Source organism: Aquarana catesbeiana, linkage group LG13, assembly GCF_042186555.1.
Source record: "Aquarana catesbeiana isolate 2022-GZ linkage group LG13, ASM4218655v1, whole genome shotgun sequence".
NCBI lineage: Eukaryota > Metazoa > Chordata > Amphibia > Anura > Ranidae > Aquarana > Aquarana catesbeiana.
Window position 1 is genome coordinate 139049313 of NC_133336.1, and position 16680 is coordinate 139065992.

Consider the following 16680-nt stretch of genomic DNA (forward strand, 5'->3'; position numbering starts at 1 on the left):
TTCCTAGGGAATGATTCTAACTGAAAGGGGAGGGGACGCACTAGGGGAGGAGACCGATCAGTGTTCCTCCGTTCTGGGAACACAGATCGCTCTCCTCAGAGCTGACAGGCTGTGGATCTGTGTGTTTACACACACAGATCCACATGCCGGCCCGGTTAACGGGCAATCGCGGGTGCCCGGCGGCCATCGCGGCCGCCGGGCACACGCACCGGGTCCCGAGGAACGCGGCGGGCGCGCGCGCGCGCTCCCGGCGGCGCGCGCGCGCCCCCTAGATGGCCGGGAATCCCAGGACGCCATATGACGTCCACCCAGGATGGGAGATCCCATCTGTGGACGTCATATGACTATGGGCGGGTAGGGAAGTGGTTAAATGAATTTTTTTTTTCAAAAATATTTTTTTTTTATGGGGCGGTCATAATGTTTTTTCTGATCATGGGGTGGTCATAATGTTTTGGCTGATCATGGGGTTGTCAGCTTTTGTCACCTCCCACTCTAGTTTTGAACATTTCACCATTCATTCCTTTTGGGACCAATTTCGTCGCAAAAACGACGATATTTCGTGAACCATTCGGCGAAACGTTCCACAAAGTAATAGCACACCAATTAAATGACATTGAGGCCGGATTCACACTGGTATTTTTCAGCTTTTCACAAAGTTCCACAAGGTAATAGCACACCAATTAAATGACATTGAACATTTCACCATTCATTCCTATGGGACTAATTTTGCAGCAAAAACAACGATATTTCGTGAACCATTCGGCGTAACTTTCCACAAAGTAACAGCACACCATTCGGGAACAATCCGCACGTTTCGGTATATTACTTGTCTATGTAGTGTAAAAACTGTGGGAGGAGTTAGGGTGGTAAATTTGGCTATAATAATAATAATAAGAAGAAGAAGAATATATACCGTATTTATCGCGTATAACACGCACAGGCGTATAACACGCACATTCATTTTAAGAGGGAAGTTTCAGTAAAAAAACTTAAATTTTAAAAAAGGAACTTTGAAGCAAAATAAGGGTCAGTGCCCATCTGCAGCCTCACCATTGCCATCAATGCAGCCTGATCAATGCCCATCTGCAGCCTCATCAGTCCACATCAATGCAGCCTCACCATTGCCATCAGTGCAGCCTGAATGATGCCCATCTGCAGCCTAGAGAGGATAGGGAGGGGGGTGGGACAAGCGCCGACAGACTTCATACAGTGAGAATCCCCTATGATAGACAGAACAGTGGTCCAAGGGCGGCCCAGAAGATGGGACTTCCTATTACAGAGGCCGCCAAGTAAACAGGAGATTCTCACTGTATGTAATCTGACGGCGCTCGCCCCGCCCCCTCCCTGTCTCCTCCCAGGCAGCTAAAATTAAAGTATTGGCTTATAACACACACACACTATTTGTACCGGATTTTTGTGGTGCAAAAGTGAGTGTTATACGCCAATAAATACAGTATGTGAGATAACAGTAAGTGGTCTTGCTATGCAAGAACACTTAATAATAATATATATGTGAGATAACAGTAAGTGGTCTTGCTATGCAAGAACAAGTGTTCTTGCATAGCAAGACCACTTACTGTTATCTCACATATATATTATTAAGTGTTCTTGCATAGCAAGACCACTTACTGTTATCTCACATATATATTATTAAGTGTTCTTGCATAGCAAGACCACTTACTGTTATCTCACATATATATTTAAGTGTTTTTGCATAGCAAGACCACTTACTGTTATCTCACATATATATTCTTATTCTTATTCTTATTATTATTAAGTGTTCTTGCATAGCAAGACCACTTAATCTTATCTCACATATATATTATTATTATTATTATTATTATTATTATTATTATTATTATTATTATTATTAAGTGTTCTTGCATAGCAAGACCACTTACTGTTATCTCACATATATATTATTAAGTGTTCTTGCATAGCAAGACCACTTACTGTTATCTCACATATATATTATTATTCTTATTCTCAACCCCATGATCAGCCAAAACATTATGACCACCCCATGAAAAAAAAAATATTTTTGAAAAAAAAAAATAATTTTTGAAAAAAAAAATTCATTTTTGAAAAAAAAAAAAATTTTTGAAAAAAAAAATTCATTTTTGAAAAAAAAAATCATTTTTGAAAAAAAAAAAAATCATTTTTGAAAAAAAAAAAAAAAATGTTCAGCTCTTTCAGCTAATGATTGGACTTCAACTTTTTTACTACTATTTATACTTTTTAAAATATCAAGCTTTTTAACACTTTTCACAGTTACTCAAGCCACTCCATCCAGCTACTCCGCCCACTCCAGTTGTAGAGGCAAGAACACTTTTCACAATTTCCCCAGAAATTGTAGCTTTTCTAGTTATTAAGTGTTCTTGCATAGCAAGACCACTTACTGTTATCTCACATATATATTATTAAGTGTTCTTGCATAGCAAGACCACGTACTGTTATCTCACATATATATTTAATTTTAAATTTATTCTGTACGTTTTTTGGTTCTGCGTAACTTCTGAATACTTTCAGCTATTAAAACCATTCAACTATCAAAATGTTCGTCTCTTTTAGCTGAGGTGTGCTCTTTTTCAACTTTTTTTCTACCATTTATACTTTTTATACCATTTATACTATTTAAAATATTAAGCTTTTTATCACTTTTTTTTAACATTGAAGTCAATGGGAGCATGCTTGAAATCCTTAAATTCTTCTTCCGCTCCCAAAAGTTTCAGCTCCTTCATACTTTCACCTAGAGACACCAAACAAACTTTAAAATGTTCACAAAATATTCAGCTATCTGGCTATATCTTTTCAGTTTGATATCTTTTACAGTTTTTGAGAAAAAGCTTTTTGTTTAGAGGTCATTTCAAGAAATTTTAGCCATTAATCAGAGTGTACTGTGTTTGTTTTGTTGCCATGGTTACCAAAGCTTCTGTTATACACGGGGGGGAGGTGGCTGGAGCATCTCAGCTTTGATTACAGAGCCCGGGGGAGGGGACAGACACACCATGTACTGATTTATAATAGAGGAATATGATGGGGCAGTTTTGATAGGGCAATTCTGATGGGGCAGTTTTGATGGGGCAATTATGATGGTTCAGTTTTGATGGGGCAATTTTGATGGTGGTAATATGGTGGGGCAGTTTTGATGGTGGCAATATGATGGGGTAGTTTTGATAGGGCAATTCTGATGGGGCAGTTTCATGGTGGCAATATGATGGGGCAGTTTTGATGGGGCAATTCTGATGGCGCAGTTTTGATGGGGCAAGTCTGATGGGGCAGTTTTGATGGTGGCAATATGATGGGGCAGTTTTGATGGTGGCAATATGATGGGGCAGTTTTGATGGTGGCAATATGATGGGGCAGTTTTGATGGGACAATTCTGATGGGGCAGTTTTGATGGTGGCAATGTGATGGGGCAGTTTTGATAGGGCAATTCTGATGGGGCAGTTTTCATGGTGGCAATATGATGGGGCAGTTTTCATGGGGCAATTCTGATGGGGCAGTTTTGATGGTGGCAATATGATGGGGCAGTTTTGATGGGGCAATTCTGATGGGGCAGTTTTGATAGGGAAATTCTGATGGGGCAGTGTTGATGGTTGCAATATGATGGGGCAGTTTTGATGGGGCAATTCTGATGGGGCAGTTTTGATGGGGCAATTCTGATGGGGCAGTTTTGATGGTGGCAATATGATGGGGCAGTTTTGATGGTGGCAATATAATGGGGCAGTTTTGATGGCAATATGATGGGGGCAGTTTTGCTCGGGGCCATTTTAGCAATTCAGCATTCCCACGCATTTTCCCCAGGAAATGCATTTTCTAGTTATTATTATTATAGCCAAATTTACCACCCTAACTCCTCCCACAATTTTTACACTACATAGACAGGTAATATACCGAAACGTGTGGATTGTTCCCGAATGGTATGCTATTACTTTGTGGAACGTTTCGCCGAATGGTTCACGAAATATCGTTGTTTTTGCGGCAAAATTGGTCCCATAGGTATGAATGGGGAAACTAGAGTGGGAGGTGACAAAAGCTGAAAAATCAGAACATGATTTCTAAACTGCCGCCACTCCCTCATTTTCAAGCCCACCTACACAAATCTTATATCAAAACGTTCAGCTATCCCTGCTGCCACTAAACATGTCCACGGCTAAGCCATAGTCCTGATAGTTTTCACAATATGACCATTTGTTTGCAACTCACACCGTCCATTGACATTCATTGAAACTACACTCTAGCCCCTTCAAATTTGAAGGGCAATTTCTAAACTGCGACCGTGCCTTCAGTTTTAATATTTCAGAGACATACTATGTAACAAAATCTAGGTCTGAGTCTTGTGATTCTCACAATATAAAGATATTCGCTGTAGGATGTATAGTTTTTAAAATACGGCCATTTGAATTACTGCACAGTTGTTAAATCTATCATTATCCTATCTATTGTGTATTGAGCAGTATTTGTAAAGCATAAACAGGGCATGAGCGTTGCTAGGAAACAGTGGTTGTAAACACAAGATGCTGAGACACCCCAAATGCATGTGACTTCATCTGCTAGACTTGATAATGCTTGTAGACTCCTCCCACAGTTTTTACACTACAGAGACAAGTAATATACTGAAACGTGCGGATTGTTCCCGATTGGTGTGCTATTACTTTGTGGAGCGTTTCGCCGAATGGTCCACGAAATATCGTCGTTTTTGCGGCGAAATTGGTCCCATAGGAATGAATGGCGAAATGTTCAAAACTAGAGTGGGAGGTGACAAAAGCTGACAACCCCATGATCAGCCAAAACATTATGACCACCCCATGATCAGCCAAATCATTATGACCGCCCCATGTAAAAAAAAAAAAAAAAATTTTTGAAAAAAAAAAAATCATTTTTGAAAAAAAAAAAAATTATTTTTGAAAAAAAATAAAATCATTTTTGAAAAAAAAATAAATCAAATCATTTTTGAAAAAAAAATATATTTTTGAAAAAAATAAAATCGTTTTTGAAAAAAAAAAAATAAAATCATTTTTGAAAAAAAAAAAATCATTTTTGAAAAAAAATATATTTTTGAAAAAAAAAAAATTTTTGAAAAAAAAAAAATTTTTGAAAAAAATGTTCAGCTCTTTCAGCTAATGATGAGACTTCAACTTTTTTACTACTATTTATACTTTTTAAAATATTAAGCTTTTTAACACTTTTCACAGTTACTCCAGCCACTCCAACCACACAACAGTTACTCAAGCCACTCCACCCAGTTACTCCGCTCACTCCAGTTGTAGAGGCAAGAACACTTTTCACAATTTCACCAGAAATTGTACCTTTTCTAATTCTTCTTCTTATTATTATTATAGCCAAGTTTACCACCCTAACTCCTCCCACAATTTTTACACTACATAGACAAGTAATATACCGAAACGTGCAGATTGTTCCCGAATAGTGTGCTATTATTTTGTGGAACGTTTCGCCAAATGGTTCACGAAATATTGTCGTTTTTGCGGCAAAATTGGTCCCATAGGAATGAATGGGGAAACTAGAGTGGGAGGTGACAAAAGCTGAAAAATCAGAACATGATTTCTAAACTGCCGCTACTCCCTCATTTTCAAGCCCACCTGCACAAATCTTATATCAAAATGTTCAGCTATCCCTGCTGCCACTAAACATGTCCACGGCTAAGCCATAGTCCTGATAGTTTTCACAATATGACCATTTGTTTGCAACTCACACTGTCCATTGACATTCATTGAAATTACACTCTAGCCCCTTCAAATTTAAAGGGCAATTTCTAAACTGCGACCGTGCCTTCAATTTTAATATTTCAGAGACATACTATCTATCAAAATCTAGGTATGGGTCTTGTGATTCTCACAATATAAAGATCTTCGCTGTAGGATGTATAGTTTTTAAAATACGGCCATTTGAATTACTGCACAGTTGTTAAATCTATCATTATCCTGTCTATTGTGTATTGAACAGTATTTGTGAAGCATAAACAGGGCATGAGCGTTGCTAGGAAACAGTGGTTGTAAACACAAGATGCTGAGACCCCCCAAATGCATGTGACTTCATCTGCTAGACTTGATAATGCTTGTAGACTCCTCCCACAGTTTTTACATTACAGAGACAAGTAATATACCGAAACGTGCGGATTGTTCCCGATTGGTGTGCTATTACTTTGTGGAACATTTCGCCGAATGGTCCATGAAATATCGTTGTTTTTGCGGCGAAATTGGTCCCATAGGAATGAATGGCGAATTGTTCAAAACTAGAGTGGGAGGTGACAAAAGCTGACAACCACATGATCAGCCAAAACATTATGACCACCCCATGATCAGCCAAAACATTATGACCACCCCATGTAAAAAAAAAAATTTTTTGAAAAAAAAAAATAAAATCATTTTGAAAAAAAAAATAAAATCATTTTTGAAAAAAAAATAAAATCATTTTTGAAAAAAAAATATATTTTTGAAAAAAAAAATATTTTTGAAAAAAATATATATATATTTTTGAAAAAAAAAAATATTTAAAAAAAAAAAAAATTATTTTTGAAAAAAAAAATTATTTTTGAAAAAAAAAATCATTTTTGAAAAAAAAAATCATTTTTGAAAAAAAAATTCATAATTTTTGAAAAAAAAAATCATAATTTTTGAAAAAAATGTTCAGCTCTTTCAGCTAATGATGAGACTTCAACTTTTGTACTACTATTTATACTTTTTAAAATATTAAGCTTTTTAACACTTTTCACAGTTACTCCAGCCACTCCAACCACACAACAGTTACTCAAGCCACTCCACCCAGTTACTCCGCCCACTCCAGTTGTAGAGGCAAGAACACTTTTCACAATTTCCCCAGAAATTGTACCTTTTCTAGTTCTTATTATTCTTATTATTATAGCCAAACTTACCACCCTAACTCCTCCCACAATTTTTATACTACATAGATAGGTAATATACCAAAACGTGCGGATTGTTCCCGAATGGTGTGCTATTATTTTGTGGAACGTTTCGCCGAATGGTTCACGAAATATCATTGTTTTTGCGGCGAAATTGGTCCCATAGGAATGAATGGGGAAACTAGAGTGGGAGGTGACAAAAGCTGAAAAATCAGAACATGATTTCTAAACTGCCACCACTCCCTCATTTTCAAGCCCACCTACACAAATCTTATATCAAAACGTTCAGCTATCCCTGCTGCCACTAAACATGTCCACGGCTAAGCCATAGTCCTGATAGTTTTCACAATATGATCATTTGTTTGCAACTCACGCCGTCCATTGACATTCATTGAAACTACACTCTAGCCCCTTCAAATTTGAAGGGCAATTTCTAAACTGCGACCGTGCCTTCAATTTTAATATTTCAGAGGCATACTATACATCAAAATCTAGGTCTGGGTCTTGTGATTCTCACAATATAAAGATCTTCGCTGTAGGATTTATAGTTTTTAAAATACGGCCATTTGAATTACTGCATAGTTACTACATCTATCATTATCCTGTGTACTGTGTATGGAGCAGTATTTGTGAAGCATAAACAGGACATGAGCGTTGCTAGGAAACAGTGGTTGTAAACACAAGATGCTGAGACACCCCAAATGCATGTGACTTCATCTGCTAGACTTGGTAATGCTTGCAGACTCCTCCCACAGTTTTTACACTACATAGACAAGTAATATACTGAAACATGCGGATTGTTCCCGATTGGTGTGCTATTACTTTGTGGAACGTTTCGCCAAATGGTCCACGAAATATCGTCGTTATTGCGGCGAAATTGGTCCCATAGGAATGAATGGCGAAATGTTCAATGTCATTTAATTGGTGTGCTATTACCTTGTGGAACTTTGTGAAAAGCTGAAATATACCAGTGTGAATCCGGCCTCAATGTCATTTAATTGGTGTGCTATTACTTTGTGGAACGTTTCGCCGAATGGTTCACGAAATATCGTCGTTTTTGCGGTGAAATTGGTCCCGTAGGAATTAATGGCGAAATGTTCAAAACTAGAGTGGGAGGTGACAAAAGCTGACAACCCCATGATCAGCCAAAACATTATGACCACCCCCTGATCAGTCAAAACATTATGCCCCCCCTTATGAAAAAAAAAATATTTCTGAAAAAAAAAAAATACTTTTTGAAAAAAAAAATAATTTTTGAAAAAAAATTCATTTTTGAAAAAAAAAAACTTTTGAAAAAAATTTTCAGCTCTTTCAGCTAATGATGGGACTTCAACTTTTTTACTACTATATAAGCTTTTTAACACTTTTCACAGTTACTCAAGCCACTCCATCCAGTTTCTCCGCACACTCCAGTTGTAGAGGCAAGAACACTTTTCACAATTTCCCCAGAAATTGTAGCTTTTCTAGTTATTAAGTGTTCTTGCATAGCAAGACCACTTACTGTTATCTCACATATATATTATTAAGTGTTCTTGCATAGCAAGACCACTTACTGTTATCTCACATATATATTATTCTTATTATTATAGCCAAATTTACCACCCTAACTCCTCCCACAGTTTTTACACTACATAGACAAGTAATATACCGAAACGTGTGGATTGTTCCCGAATGGTGTGCTATTACTTTGTGGAACGTTTCGCCGAATGGTTCACGAAATATCGTTGTTTTTGCGGCGAAATTGGTCCCATAGGAATGAATGGGGAAACTAGAGTGGGAGATGACAAAAGCTGGAAAATCAGAACATGATTTCTAAACTGCCGCCACTCCCTCATTTTCAAGCCCACCTACACAAATCTTATATCAAAACGTTCAGCTATCCCTGCTGCCACTAAACATGTCCACGGCTAAGCCATAGTCCTGATAGTTTTCACAATATGACCATTTGTTTGCAACTCACGCCGTCCATTGACATTCATTGAAACTACACTCTAGCCCCCTCCAAATTTGAAGGGCAATTTCTAAACTGCGACTGTGCCTTCATTTTTAATATTTCAGAGACATACTATGTATCAAAATCTAGGTCTGGGTCTTGTGATTCTCACAATATAAAGATCTTCGCTGTAGGATGTATAGTTTTTAAAATACGGCCATTTGTTTAGAGGTCATTTCAGGAAATTTTAGCCATTAATCAGAGTGTACTGTTAGTGTTTGTTTTGTTGCCATGGTTACCAAAGCTTCTGTTATACACAGGGGGGAAGGTGGCTGGAGCATCTCAGCTGATTACAGAGCCCGGGGGAGGGGACAGACACACCATGTACTGATTTATAATAGAGGAATATGATGGGGCAGTTTTGATGGGGTAATTCTGATGGGGCAGTTTTGATGAAGCAGTATTTGGGAATCATAAACAGGGCATGAGCGTTGCTAGGAAACAGTGGTTGTAAACACAAGATGCTGAGACACTCCAAATGCATGTGACTTCATCTGCTAGACTTGATAATGCTTGTAGACTCCTCCCACAGTTTTCACACTACAGAGACAAATAATATACCGAAACGAGCGGATTGTTCCCGATTGGTGTGTTATTACTTTGTGGAATGTTTTGCCGAATGGTCCACGAAATGACGTTTTTGCGGCGAAATTGGTCCCATAGGAATGAATGGCGAAATGTTCAAAACTAGAGTGGGAAGTGACAAAAGCTGACAACCCCATGATCAGCCAAAACATTATGACCACCCCATGATCAGCCAAAACATTATGACCGCCCCATGTAAAAAAAAAAATATTTTTGAAAAAAAAAAAAAATTTTTGAAAAAAGTAAAAAAATAATTTTTGAAAAAAAAAATCATTTTTGAAAAAAAAAAATATATATTTTTGAAAAAAAAAATATTTTTGAAAAAAAAAAAATTATTTTTGAAAAAAAAAATATTTTTGAAAAAAAAATTTCTTTTAAAAAAAAAATTATTTTTGAAAAAAAAATATATTTGAAAAAAAAAATATTTTTGAAAAAAAAAAATTATTTTTGAAAAAAAAATTACTTTAAAAAAAATAATAATTTCGAAAAAAAATTATTTTTGAAATAAAAAAATTCATTTTTGAAAAAAAAAATTACCTTTGAAAAAAAAAATCATTTTTGAAGAAAAAAAAATCATTTTTGATTAAAAAAAATTCATTTTTGAAAAAAAAAATTACTTTTGAAAAAAATGTTCAGCTCTTTCAGCGAATGATGGAACTTTTTTACTACTATTTATACTTTTTAAAATATTAAGCTTTTTAACACTTTTCACAGTTACTCAAGCCACTCCACCCCACCCAGTTACTCCGCCCACTCCAGTTGTAGAGGCAAGAACACTTTCACAATTTCCCCAGAAATTGTACCTTTTCTAGTTATTAAGTGTTCTTGCATAGCAAGACCACTTACTGTTATCTCACATATATATTATTCTTATTATTATAGCCAAATTTACCACCCTAACTCCTCCCACAGTTTTTACACTACATAGACAAGTAATATACCGAAACGTGCGGATTGTTCCCGAATGGTGTGCTATTACTTTGTGGAACGTTTCGCCGAATGGTTCACGAAATATCGTCGTTTTTGCGGCGAAATTGATCCCATAGGAATGAATGGGGAAACTAGAGTGGGAGATGACAAAAGCTGGAAAATCAGAACATGATTTCTAAACTGCCGCCACTCCCTCATTTTCAAGCCCACCTACACAAATCTTATATCAAAACGTTCAGCTATCCCTGCTGCCACTAAACATGTCCACGGCTAAGCCATAGTCCTGATAGTTTTCACAATATGACCATTTGTTTGCAACTCATGCCGTCCATTGACATTCATTGAAACTACACTCTAGCCCCCTCCAAATTTGAAGGGCAATTTCTAAACTGCGACCGTGCCTTCATTTTTAATATTTCAGAGACATACTATACATCAAAATCTAGGTCTGGGTCTTGTGATTCTCACAATATAAAGATCTTCGCTGTAGGATGTATAGTTTTTAAAATACGGCCATTTGTTTAGAGGTCATTTCAGGAAATTTTAGCCATTAATCAGAGTGTACTGTGTTTGTTTTGTTGCCATGGTTACCAAAGCTTCTGTTATACAAAGGGGGGAGGTGGCTGGAGCATCTCAGCTCTGATTACAGAGCCCGGGGGAGGGGACAGACACACCATGTACTGATTTATAATAGAGGAATATGATGGGGCAGTTTTGATGGGGTAATTCTGATGGGGCAGTTTTGATGAAGTAGTATTTGGGAAGCATAAACAGGGCATGAGCGTTGCTAGGAAACAGTGGTTGTAAACACAAGATGCTGAGACACTCCAAATGCATGTGACTTCATCTGCTAGACTTGATAATGCTTGTAGACTCCTCCCACAGTTTTTACACTACATAGACAAGTAATATACCGAAACGAGCGGATTGTTCCCGATTGGTGTGTTATTACTTTGTGGAATGTTTTGCCGAATGGTCCACGAAATGACGTTTTTGCGGCGAAATTGGTCCCATAGGAATGAATGGCGAAATGTTCAAAACTAGAGTGGGAAGTGACAAAAGCTGACAACCCCATGATCAGCCAAAACATTATGACCACCCCATGATCAGCCAAAACATTATGACCGCCCCATGTAAAAAAAAATATATTTTTGAAAAAAAAAAAAAATTTTTGAAAAAAGTAAAAAAATAATTTTTGAAAAAAAAAATCATTTTTGAAAAAAAAATATATATATTTTTGAAAAAAAAATTATTTTTGAAAAAAAAAAAATAATTTTTGAAAAAAAAAAATATTTTTGAAAAAAAAATTTCTTTTAAAAAAAAAAATATTTTTGAAAAAAAAAATTATTTTTGAAAAAAAAATTACTTTAAAAAAAATAATAATTTAGAAAAAAAAAATATTTTTGAAATAAAAAAATTCATTTTTGAAAAAAAAAATTACCTTTGAAAAAAAAAATTACTTTTGAAAAAAAAAATCATTTTTGAAGAAAAAAAAATCATTTTTGATTAAAAAAAATTCATTTTTGAAAAAAAAAATTACTTTTGAAAAAAATGTTCAGCTCTTTCAGCGAATGATGGAACTTTTTTACTACTATTTATACTTTTTAAAATATTAAGCTTTTTAACACTTTTCACAGTTACTCAAGCCACTCCACCCCACCCAGTTACTCCGCCCGCTCCAGTTGTAGAGGCAAGAACACTTTCACAATTTCCCCAGAAATTGTACCTTTTCTAGTTATTAAGTGTTCTTGCATAGCAAGACCACTTATTGTTATCTCACATATATATTATTCTTATTATTATTATAGCCAAATTTACCACCCTAACTCCTCCCACAGTTTTTACACTACATAGACAAGTAATATACCGAAACATGCGGATTGTTCCCGAATGGTGTGCTATTACTTTGTGGAACGTTTCGCCGAATGGTTCACGAAATATCGTAGTTTTTGCGGCGAAATTGGTCCCATAGGAATGAATGGGGAAACTAGAGTGGGAGATGGCAAAAGCTGGAAAATCAGAACATGATTTCTAAACTGCCGCCTATCCCTCATTTTCAAGCCCACCTACACAAATCTTATATCAAAACGTTCAGCTATCCCTGCTGCCACTAAACATGTCCACGGCTAAGCCATAGTCCTGATAGTTTTCACAATATGACCATTTGTTTGCAACTCACGCCGTCCATTGACATTCATTGAAACTACACTCTAGCCCCTTCAAATTTGAAGGGCAATTTCTAAACTGCGACCGTGCCTTCATTTTTAATATTTCAGAGACATACTATGTATCAAAATCTAGGTCTGGGTCTTGTGATTCTCACAATATAAAGATCTTCGCTGTAGGATGTATAGTTTTTAAAATACGGCCATTTGTTTAGAGGTCATTTCAGGAAATTGTAGCCATTAATCAGCGTGTACTGTGTTTGTTTTGTTGCCATGGTTACCAAAGCTTCTGTTATACACAGGGGGGGAGGTGGCTGGAGCATCTCAGCTCTGATTACAGAGCCCGGGGGAGGGGACAGACACACCATGTACTGATTTATAATAGAGGAATATGATGGGGCAGTTTTGATGGGGTAATTCTGATGGGGCAGTTTTGATGAAGTAGTATTTGGGAAGCATAAACAGGGCATGAGGGTTGCTAGGAAACAGTGGTTCTAAACACAAGATGCTGAGACACCCCAAATGCATGTGACTTCATCTGCTAGACTTGATAATGCTTGTAGACTCCTCCCACAGTTTTTACACTACAGAGACAAGTAATATACCGAAACGAGCGGATTGTTCCTGATTGGTGTGTTATTACTTTGTGGAATGTTTCGCCGAATGGTCCACGAAATGACATTTTTGCGGCGAAATTGGTCCCATAGGAATGAATGGCGAAATGTTCAAAACTAGAGTGGGAGGTGACAAAAGCTGACAACCCCATGATCAGCCAAAACATTATGACCACCCCATGATCAGCCAAAACATTATGACCGCCCCATGTAAAAAAAAAAATATTTTTGAAAAAAAAAAAAATTTTTTGAAAAAAGTAAAAAAATAATTTTTGAAAAAAAAAAAATCATTTTTGAAAAAAAAAAAAAATATTTTTGAAAAAAAAAATATTTTTGAAAAAAAAAAAATTATTTTTGAAAAAAAAAAATATTTTTGAAAAAAAAATTTCTTTTAAAAAAAAAATTATTTTTGAAAAAAAAATATATTTGAAAAAAAAAAATATTTTTGAAAAAAAAAAATTATTTTTGAAAAAAAAATTACTTTAAAAAAAATAATAATTTCGAAAAAAAAAATATTTTTGAAATAAAAAAATTCATTTTTGAAAAAAAAAATTACCTTTGAAAAAAAAAATTACTTTTGAAAAAAAAAATCATTTTTGAAGAAAAAAAAATCATTTTTGATTAAAAAAAATTCATTTTTGAAAAAAAAAATTACTTTTGAAAAAAATGTTCAGCTCTTTCAGCGAATGATGGAACTTTTTTACTACTATTTATACTTTTTAAAATATTAAGCTTTTTAACACTTTTCACAGTTACTCAAGCCACTCCACCCCACCCAGTTACTCCGCCCACTCCAGTTGTAGAGGCAAGAACACTTTCACAATTTCCCCAGAAATTGTACCTTTTCTAGTTATTCTTATTATTATAGCCAAATTTACCACCCTAACTCCTCCCACAGTTTTTACACTACATAGACAAGTAATATACCGAAACGTGCGGATTGTTCCCGAATGGTGTGCTATTACTTTGTGGAACGTTTCGCCGAATGGTTCACGAAATATCATCGTTTTTGCGGCGAAATTGGTCCCATAGGAATGAATGGGGAAACTAGAGTGGGAGATGACAAAAGCTGGAAAATCAGAACATGATTTCTAAACTGCCGCCACTTCCTCATTTTCAAGCCCACCTACACAAATCTTATATCAAAACGTTCAGCTATCCCTGCTGCCACTAAACATGTCCACGGCTAAGCCATAGTCCTGATAGTTTTCACAATATGACCATTTGTTTGCAACTCACGCCGTCCATTGACATTCATTGAAACTACACTCTAGCCCCCTCCAAATTTGAAGGGCAATTTCTAAACTGCGACTGTGCCTTCATTTTTAATATTTCAGAGACATACTATACATCAAAATCTAGGTCTGGGTCTTGTGATTCTCACAATATAAAGATCTTCGCTGTAGGATGTATAGTTTTTAAAATACGGCCATTTGTTTAGAGGTCATTTCAGGAAATTTTAGCCATTAATCAGAGTGTACTGTTAGTGTTTGTTTTGTTGCCATGGTTACCAAAGCTTCTGTTATACACAGGGGGGAAGGTGGCTGGAGCATCTCAGCTGATTACAGAGCCCGGGGGAGGGGACAGACACACCATGTACTGATTTATAATAGAGGAATATGATGGGGCAGTTTTGATGGGGTAATTCTGATGGGGCAGTTTTGATGAAGCAGTATTTGGGAAGCATAAACAGGGCATGAGCGTTGCTAGGAAACAGTGGTTGTAAACACAAGATGCTGAGACACTCCAAATGCATGTGACTTCATCTGCTAGACTTGATAATGCTTGTAGACTCCTCCCACAGTTTTCACACTACAGAGACAAATAATATACCGAAACGAGCGGATTGTTCCCGATTGGTGTGTTATTACTTTGTGGAATGTTTTGCCGAATGGTCCACGAAATGACGTTTTTGCGGCGAAATTGGTCCCATAGGAATGAATAGCGAAATGTTCAAAACTAGAGTGGGAAGTGACAAAAGCTGACAACCCCATGATCAGCCAAAACATTATGACCACCCCATGATCAGCCAAAACATTATGACCGCCCCATGTAAAAAAAAATATATTTTTGAAAAAAAAAAAAATTTTTGAAAAAAGTAAAAAAATCATTTTAAAAAAAAAAATCATTTTTGAAAAAAAAATATATATATTTTTGAAAAAAAAATAATTTTTGAAAAAAAAAAATAATTTTTGAAAAAAAAAAATATTTTTGAAAAAAAAAATTTCTTTTAAAAAAAAAATATTTTTGAAAAAAAAAATTATTTTTGAAAAAAAAAATTACTTTAAAAAAAATAATAATTTCGAAAAAAAAAATATTTTTGAAATAAAAAAATTCATTTTTGAAAAAAAAAATTACCTTTGAAAAAAAAAATTACTTTTGAAAAAAAAAATCATTTTTGAAGAAAAAAAATTCATTTTTGATTAAAAAAAATTCATTTTTGAAAAAAAAAATTACTTTTGAAAAAAATGTTCAGCTCTTTCAGCGAATGATGGAACTTTTTTACTACTATTTATACTTTTTAAAATATTAAGCTTTTTAACACTTTTCACAGTTACTCAAGCCACTCCACCCCACCCAGTTACTCCGCCCACTCCAGTTGTAGAGGCAAGAACACTTTCACAATTTCCCCAGAAATTGTACCTTTTCTAGTTATTAAGTGTTCTTGCATAGCAAGACCACTTATTGTTATCTCACATATATATTATTAAGTGTTCTTGCATAGCAAGACCACTTACTGTTATCTCACATATATATTATTCTTATTATTATAGCCAAATTTACCACCCTAACTCCTCCCACAGTTTTTACACTACATAGACAAGTAATATACCGAAACGTGCGGATTGTTCCCGAATGGTGTGCTATTACTTTGTGGAACGTTTCGCCAAATGGTTCACGAAATATCGTCATTTTTGCGGCGAAATTGGTCCCATAGGAATGAATGGGGAAACTAGAGTGGGAGATGACAAAAGCTGGAAAATCAGAACATGATTTCTAAACTGCCGCCACTCCCTCATTTTCAAGCCCACCTACACAAATCTTATATCAAAACGTTCAGCTATCCCTGCTGCCACTAAACATGTCCACGGCTAAGCCATAGTCCTGATAGTTTTCACAATATGACCATTTGTTTGCAACTCACGCCGTCCATTGACATTCATTGAAACTACACTCTAGCCCCTTCAAATTTGAAGGGCAATTTCTAAACTGCGACCGTGCCTTCAATTTTAATATTTCAGAGACATACTATGTATCAAAATCTAGGTCTGGGTCTTGTGATTCTCACAATATAAAGATCTTCGCCGTAGGATGTATAGTTTTTAAAATACGGCCATTTGTTTAGAGGTCATTTCAGGAAATTTTAGCCATTAATCAGAGTGTACTGTTAGTGTTTGTTTTGTTGCCATGGTTACCAAAGCTAATGTTATACACAGGGGGGAGGTGGCTGGAGCGTCTCAGCTCTGATTACAGAGCCCGGGGGAGGGGACAGACACACCATGTACTGAT